This window comes from Lynx rufus, unplaced genomic scaffold (assembly GCF_022079265.1).
Source record: "Lynx rufus isolate CCGP_SWC_20201006 ecotype Redwood Valley unplaced genomic scaffold, mLynRuf1.p SCAF_2, whole genome shotgun sequence".
NCBI lineage: Eukaryota > Metazoa > Chordata > Mammalia > Carnivora > Felidae > Lynx > Lynx rufus.
Window position 1 is genome coordinate 111,804,010 of NW_025814834.1, and position 8,848 is coordinate 111,812,857.

Consider the following 8,848-nt stretch of genomic DNA (forward strand, 5'->3'; position numbering starts at 1 on the left):
AGCCTCCTATAAATCGCTTCTACCCAGGAGCTAATGACCCAGGTGTGGAGACTGCGTGGCATGAGGACTGAGCCCAAGTGTGAGTCTCAGCTCTTGTGACACAGAGTGGATGCATGAGGACACTGGGGCCCACATTTTCCCTGGGAAAGCCCCAGCAAGGTGGAAAATGAAGGTGCAGTTCACCCAGCCCTGTCACCTTCGCTGGGCAACTTAGTAATGTGTAAGCTGTTCAGCCATGTTGTATTAATTGTGTCTCCAGCCAGTGCCCAACGTGACAAGATTAGCAGAAAGCATAGTTATTCATCAGTGAGTTGTCATGGCTTAATTGTCCTTTAAATGCATCCGAATGTAGCAGAGGTTGAAGAGGAAGGCAGAGACAACTCCAGTTAGCTTCCCTGAGAACAAGCACATGGAGACACTGAGAAAACGTAGTCCAAGCGAGTAGTGAATCCCAAATGAGGCTGTATTAGCATTGTAAAAGGAGATTTTAAAATGGAGCAAACAAACCTAGCTAAGAGTGTCTCTTTTTAAAATAGGAGTCAGGAGGGCATAAGGGAGGGGGGATTTATGCATGTCTTCATAGGAGAAACCGTGGACTTTTTAAAAAACTTTTTGCCAGCTGCCCTCAGGCTGGACGTAACTTCTTCATCACCATGACACCTGAATCATCAGCATTCTTCACCAGGAAAGGGGACAATGAGGTTTAACAAGCCTCAATCCCTCATTTGCATATTAATCCAGCCAATCCCAGTTAACCTAGTTTCAATCCCTGTTTTGCATAGGAGGCCTAATTGAGAACTGCACTCGTGACCTTTCCCCTGTACTTTGCCCCCTCTTTGTCTTACACAATTTGGGTTTCTGCATGAAATCTGTCTGTGTATCTTGAATAGCACACTTCTAATTGCCCAAATTTTCAGTGAAATCTTTCTTGGTTGACAACACACATTGCTTTCCCATCTTTGCCTTGACCTTCCTCTTAACCTTGGTATCTACTTATTAATAATCATTGTAGCTGCCATCAATTGGGGGCTAACCATATGCTAGACAGTTTAAAAACAGCATCTCATTTGAATTTTGGAATGACCCTGTAAAATGATTATTATGTTATTGCATTGTGCCCATTTTATGGATTATGACACTGAAGTTCAGAAAAGTTAGGTGACTTGTGGCAGATAAGTAATAAAACTGGGAATAAAACTCAGTGCAAAATTGTGTGTGTGTGTGTGAATGAATGGACTGACATATTGCCCTGTGTCTGAATTTTTTTTTTTTAATTTTTATTTATTTTTGAGAGGGGAAAGAGACAGAGAGTGAGTAGGGGAGGAGCAGAGAGAGGGAGATACAGAATCTGAAGCAGGCTCCAGGCTCTGATCTGTCAGCATAGAACCCCATGCGGGGCTTAAACTCACCAACTGTGAGATCATGACCTGAGGTGCAGTGGGACACTTAACCGGCTGAGCCACCCAGGAGCCCCTGAAATTCTTTCTGTCTTCTAGGACCTAATTTACGTGTGATGGTCAGAAATGTAAGGATGTATCCTGTCCCTGATATCTGCATCCTGAAGGAGTGACCTTTATTATCTAAAGTTGCACAATTTAGTAATTCACTTTTGCACCCAGTTCCCTACTAGTTTGCTGACACATGGTTTCAGAGCAGCCATCAAGTTATTCAGGGACTGAAATATCTATGTTGTGACCTTGAAATGGCAATCCCATCTGGAACCCTATCCCTGCTTCTCCCTCAGCTCTCTGATGCACACACCTTCACAACCAGCCATTGAGGGGACCACGTCCCATTATCTGCATTAGGGTTTGCCAGGGCGTTCTTTATTTGGAGCCAAAATCTTTTCCCTGGAGTCTTTGGATTGTTCTTTGCCTGAACCTGGGGTCACTGCTTCTGGAAATGTATCATCTCTAATTATTTTCCTGGACCAATGAAACTGGTAGCTTCTAGCTAAGCTTTCTGAAATAAAAATCTCTGTACTTCCCGCTCCTGGTTAAATGGATGAGGAAGGCATTGGGATTCCCCCTCAGTATGAAGGGGTTCTACTGGAAGAAGTGTGTAGGGTCTAAAACCAGCTGGCTTGTTGATTTCAATGGGAAAACTGAACAGAAGCAGCCTGGCCACATTATGCTGAAACTAACTTGTCACCACTCCCTATGTATATGAATTTTACTCTGTGCCTTTTGTGGTTTCCTCTAGCTAAACAGGAAAACTCTATTTCTCCACCACTTGACCTTGTTGGCCTGGATGGTATTAGACTTGTTGCAAGCAGAGGCATGAAGAAGCACTTGCGTGACTAGGCTTTTGTAACTTGGTGCTGCTGCCTCTGCCATGAGAGCACGCCTGGATGGGGTACCTGCAGGGTAGGGGACAGGTGGAGCAGAGCCTCCACTGTCACCCCAGCCAGGTCACTCTAAGTCACCTGCAGCCAGCCCTGGGCCATGGACATGTGGCTGAGCCACTTAGCCACTCCACAACTGACTGCTTCAGACATGGGAGAAATAAACTCTTCCTTTACCCACCAGGACACTCTTAACACTTTTTTGGAAAATCTAAAAAAACCCAAAAACTATATATTATAGAAAATTGTATCTGTCTTCATTTTTAAGCATTTTATTTCTTTTTATTCATTTTCTCAAAATGTATGGATTTAGTAAAGATGAAGTCTATTGATTATAAAGCATGGAACTAATACCAAAAATAAAAAAAAATAAAAAAAAATAAAACTACCCCAGATTCAACTGCTAAGCAACAACCATTTCAGTGTTGGGTGACCCTCACCTCAGACATCTCTTTCCCCACTTTGACTCTAAAAGGTGAGCATATAGAAAAACAAAGAAATATCTCTCAATAAAAATGGGATTAGGGACACCTACTATTTCCAATATAAAAGTATTTTAGTAAATTTTCCTTCAATTTAAGAGAAGAAAATGAATAATATTTAAATGAAAGGAACTGGGATCTTCAAATAAATGTTGCCTTCCAGAAGAGGTATTATTTTGTAAAAAAGCCCTTTAAGATCAAGAATATGAAAAACATTAAGAGGTTGGCGTCTTTGTGTTTTAACTCCATGCTTCAATTTCAGAAAATGTTAATTATTCTCTACGCAAAATGGTGAGGAAATTAGCATTCTTATCCTTTCTGCCTTCATTTCTCTGGATTTGTGTTGGTGATGTTTGCAAGGTGAATGGCATTTGCCTTCTATTATACAGCACTGTTCCCACTGTTGTTAAATCTTCTATATTAAGTGGATTTGATACTCTGAGTCCTTTTCATAACACCTCTCACTCGCTGGCTAGGCTTTTCCTTTGCTTTATCTGCTTGCCTGACTGGATTTTATCACTGAGCAACCTCCCCTCCCTTGTCTGCTACCAAGGTCTGTGAGACACTGGATTTTGAGATTCCTGCCAGCCCAAGATTGTCTGTGGCCTTGACAACCAAAGGGAAACTTGCCTGGGGTAAATGACACTTTCTTTCCCTTGGAACTTTTTAGTCTACACACTACATCCTGGGTTGTTGGTTTCTTTCCCCACCCCCACTCACTTTTCTGTTATTGTGTGTTGTGAAATACATGACAGAAAATGTGCCACTGTCACCGTTTGTTCTCTGGTTTTAGGTGTTGCCTGGACCTACATATCCCTTCTTTGTTCATGCTAATGGGATGAGATTTTTCTTAGTGTGTCATGGATACAGCCAATTTTTGGTAATTTTACCTGGGACGGTTATCCCTGTGAACCAGCGTGGCTGGGTATAATATTCCTGAGTAACATTATATTGCTCTTGGAACTTTCTCGTATCCCACGTCTTTTAACTCTGGCTGCTGCTGTGGAGCAGCCCGAGAACAGTCTGAGCCATCTGCCCCGGCCCTGGCAAGCTCTCTCCCTTGCTTCAGATACCTGAATGCTTCAAATGAGCATTTGCCCTTCATGTTTATTGACTCAGCCAGGAAATATTTCAATGGCATTTATTCTGTACTAATGTTTCCTGGAATGTGGTTCACCTTTCAGATTGGTTTCAGTCCGTGTTTGTTCATGAAAACTCTCTTCTGTTATATTTTTAAATTTTTTTTTTTAACGTTTATTTATTTTTGGGACAGAGAGAGACAGAGCATGAACGGGGGAGGGGCAGAGAGAGAGGGAGACACAGAACCGGAAGCAGGCTCCAGGCTCCGAGCCATCAGCCCAGAGCCCGACGCGGGGCTTGAACTCACGGACCGCGAGATCGTGACCTGGCTGAAGTCGGACGCTTAACCGACTGCGCCACCCAGGCGCCCCTCTTCTGTTATATTTTTAAAGAAATACCCTGCCCCTTTGGTGGCGTTTCCACTTCAGGAGCACCGGTTCACCATGTCTTGGCTCTCCTCTGTGTGCCCTCCATTTCTGCCTCCTTTCTCTGGTTGGTTTAATGTGCAGGTCACCTCAAACCCACCCTCCTCCATGGCCATAACTGACTGTCTAGCTTGTCCCTTGACGTTTCTGTTAATTTGTTAGCTTTGTTAATGATGTTGCTTTGGAACTCAGTTTTGTAAGAGTTCTCTTCAAAACCTTCTCTGCATTTTAATTTCATCTTTTAACTAATTTATATTTTTATGTAGTCTTTTTCTAGTGTGAAGGACTCACAGGCATATTCTTTTTGTCTTCAGGCTTTATTTTCACTCAGTCTACTTTCTTCATTCATCCTTTGCATGCTATATGCTCTCCTCCCGTTTCATAACTTCTGAACTACATTTGCCTACTTGCCATGTCATTTCTCTCTCTCTGCCTCACCCTTAACTCCATTTGCTTTACTACCATTGGACAAACTTTCCTTGATAGTCTTTTTGGCTTTTCCGACATGAACTGCCTTTTTCTCAGAGTCTCAGTTCCAGGGCTGAATTACAGTTTATATATTTTTGTTCTTTTGCCCTGTTCCCATGGTGCCATATTCTTGGGGCATTCAGTTGGCAGCCCTTAGTTAAAGGGAACTTCGGAGTTCTTTCTGCCTCTCTGAGAGCCAGAAGGAAGACAGGTGGGTTCCCCTCCCCTGCCTAGGGTTGGCCTGTATTTTCCATGTTAGCCCATTTACCCCATAATCACCTTCTCTCCAAATCTGGGGGCACTGGCAGAACTCCTGGAATTTTTTTTAACTTCTTTGTCCAGTTTTGTCTCTGGCTTTGAGGAAGAGTAAGAGTCTTACTGAGCTAGAAGACTAATTTTTTGAAACTGGTTTCCCCTTTACAAGCAATGGAATGATGTGCCCTTTCCCTTGTTTGGAAGCTGTAACATTTTTCTGACTTCTCCCCTTTTGTTGGAGAGAAGATCTGTTATCTGGCTTCCCTCTTCAATCCTTATCCCATTTTATTTGATGTCAAAGCCTCCAGGAGTCAGAACTGGGCCACATATAGTGTATATTTAGAAGCACCTGCCATGCTTCAGGACTGCATCCTCTTGCATTAACATATCAGTCGGAGCCATGCTCCCCACACAGGTGAGGAACTGGATTTTTTTCTTGCATGATGAGAGACCCAGCATCTTCATTTTACACTATATAAAATCACAGCCAGGCAGTTAAATTCCACACGAGGAGGAAAGATGCTGAGGTCACTTTTGATCACACGAAAATGCAGCAGGACAGACAATGAAAAGGCAGGGGTTGGCCTCACACCTCCTCAGCACAGGTCTTAAAGCTGCCATATCCTCTGCACCTCATCTCAGGGGGCCAGAAGACACATGGGTTATCAGGCCCCAAACAGAGCTAAAGCCCTGTGTGTAGGGAGTGGTGAAAGAGACCATCTGCTTGGAAGAGCATGCTTTTTGTCATCAGTATAAGCTGCTAAATTTAGGGAAAATATTGTGGTGGTGAAATAGAAATAGGAATAGAAATAGAAATTCACCGAAATATATATTTTTAAAGTTTTTGTTTAAATTCCAGTTAGTTAACATACAGTCTTATATTAGTTTCAGGTGGAAAATTTAGTGATTCAACACTTCCATACAACACTCGGCTCTCATCATAAGTGTACTCCTTAATCCCTATTGTCTATTTCACCCATATCCCCACCCACCTCCCCTCTGGTAACCATTAGTTTGTTCTCTAAGACTCTGTTTCTTGGTTAGCCTCTCTCTTTGTTGCCACTAGTTCTCCTTGGCACTAACACTATGCCCCGCCTTCTCCCAAATGTACACCTGGGAAGGTACGGGATGTTGTAGAAAGTGCAAGGGTGGAACTTAGGCCCCTCCTCTGGTCTGAACTGTACCTGCATGCAGAGCAAGTTGCAAGGGAGTCAGAAACTTACCTGAAACAGGAAGCAAGTAATAGCAACATCAACAATGACCCACGACAACCTGCATCAATTACTGATTGTCTACTTGGAGTCAGGAATAGTGTTATGTGTTTTATAGGCATTATTTCACCTAAGTCGATCCCATGATCCCATTATACAGTTATCTGTATGTATCTGAACATGAAAGAAAAAATGTTAGGCTATGTATACAATATCATACAACTAGAAAATGCCAGAGTTAGAATTTTCCCCTACATCTGTCTCTAAACTCCGACATACATTAACTTTTCCTTCTTTTTGTCTGATCCCAAAAGATCTTTAAAGGACCTAGAACTTTTTGAAACAACCCAAATCAACCCTTTAGTATTACTGGATAAACATAGAGTCCCCAAGACCCTCTGAGAATGAATAAATGGACAAAATCACAGAAAATAGAAAAAGACCCCATCATTGAAATACAAGTTTCAACTTTAAGAGTTAATAGAGAATATTCTCCTCAGATGCCAAGGCCTTATCCTTCCCACAAAACAAAACAAAACAAAACAAAACAAAAAGCAGAATAACATGTAGGAAATCTCCATTTGAGAGGCCATGGCATAATGAAAATGCAGCTATTGTTAGATGAAAATACAATTACAGTTGACCCTTGAAAAACATGGGTTTGAACCGCATGGGTCCACTTATACATGGATTTTTTTCAATAAATATATTGGAAAAAAATTTAGAGGTTTGCAACACTCTGAAAAACTTGTGGAAGGAACTGCATGGTTTAGAAATTCCAAAAAAAATAAATAAGGAAAGTTAGCTATTATTGTAAGAATACAGTATATAATACATATGATATACAAGATATATGTTAATCAAATGTTTATATTATTGGTAAGGCTTCTGGTCAACAGTAGGCTATTAGTAATTAAGTTTTTTGGGAGTCAAAAGTTGTATGCGAATTTCTGGGGTGCCTGGGTGGCTCAGTCAGTTAGGCATCTGATTCCTGATTTTGGCTTGGGTCATGACCTCAAGGTTTGTGAGTTTGAGCCCCGAGATGGGCTTTGCGCTGACAGCACGGACCCTGCTAGGGATTCTCTGCCTCCCTCTCTCTCTGCCCCTCCCCACTCACGTTGTCTCTCTTGCTCAAAACAAGTAAATAAACTAAAAAAAAAACCTTGCATATTTCCACTATGCAAGGGTTGGTGTTCCTAACCCCTGCGTTGTTGAAGGGTCAACTGCAATTTATTTGAAAAATGTATTGTAGACCATGAATACTAGAGTAGCTATAAGAACAAAACCAAACCAGTGAATTAGAAGACAAATTACTGAAATTCTTCCAGGACTAAGGGGAAAAGGTGATGATGATGATGAACCAGGGAGTTCCGTGGGGTGCATGTAGGTGATTATGACTACAATAATTGAGTATTAGTGGAGCATTTCCCCTGAGCTGAATAAAGACATCAATGTTGAGATCAAAAGGCATCACCAAGGGCCAAACAAAATCAATCAAAAGAGATCCACCTGGAGATATATTTTAAAGCAACATCTGGATCAAGCTAGGAGAAGGTTGCCTACAAAGGGCAGATGCAGTGGTGATAATAAAGTGAGCCTAGGTGGTTCCTGATGCCTGCTTGGGAACTGTTTGCAACTGTCAGAATTGTGTAGCACCCTCGTTAAAGATTTGGAGTCCTGCCCTAGACCTACTGAAGCAGATTTGCCAAGGGTGGGGTGCAGGGATCTCTTTTCCTAATAGACTTTCCAGGAGATTCTGAAGTGCAGCTGGGCTTGGGAGCCATCACTGGCTGGATGCCATCAGATAGGCAGCACATAAATCTGGCCAGCTGCACAACAAATGCCCACTAACCAAAGCTTTCTTATACACTAATAAAAACCAGTTAGTGAATAAAATGGGAAACAAGGCCCATTAAGGAAGAATATCCCAGAAATGATCTCAGCCAGAAATGTACAAAACTTGTGTGATGCAAAGTAAGTGCATAAAAGGCAAACAGTGAAGCATAGAGAGTTTCAGCTTGGGAAAATTTAAACTTGTTTTTCAGATGTGATGAACAGAAGATTAACCATGTTCAATGTAGGTATCCAGTAATGACAAGGCACTCAGGAATTTGTGACAATAGTGTTAATCCCTTCCTTGTCTATCTGCTAAGAAGAGGTTTGGCAAGAGGGACAAGGGACTTCAAACCTGGGGTGGAAGGAAGCTTTGAGTCCCTGACTGACTCAGTAGGACCCATGGGACAAGCACTGAACAGAAATGTCATGGTCCTAAGCTTCTGTCCTGATTTTCCCACTAATAGGGGACCTTGGGGAAAAAATCTAGCTCTCTCTCACTTGCTGTTGTGTTTTTTAATAGTGCATAATTTTTCTAATTAACACACCAATAAAAACTCAAACTAAAAACAAACAAACAAACAAACACTCCTGAAAAATACAGAATGTCACTGGCTGCCCGCCATTTGTGTTCAATGTTGTGTGTGTTTCCTCAATCATTCCTGCAGTCCTGGGTGTGGCTCCTGTAGGAACCTGCATTGACACTCCTTGACAGCTGTCCTTTACACTTGACGATGGACTGTGAGGCTC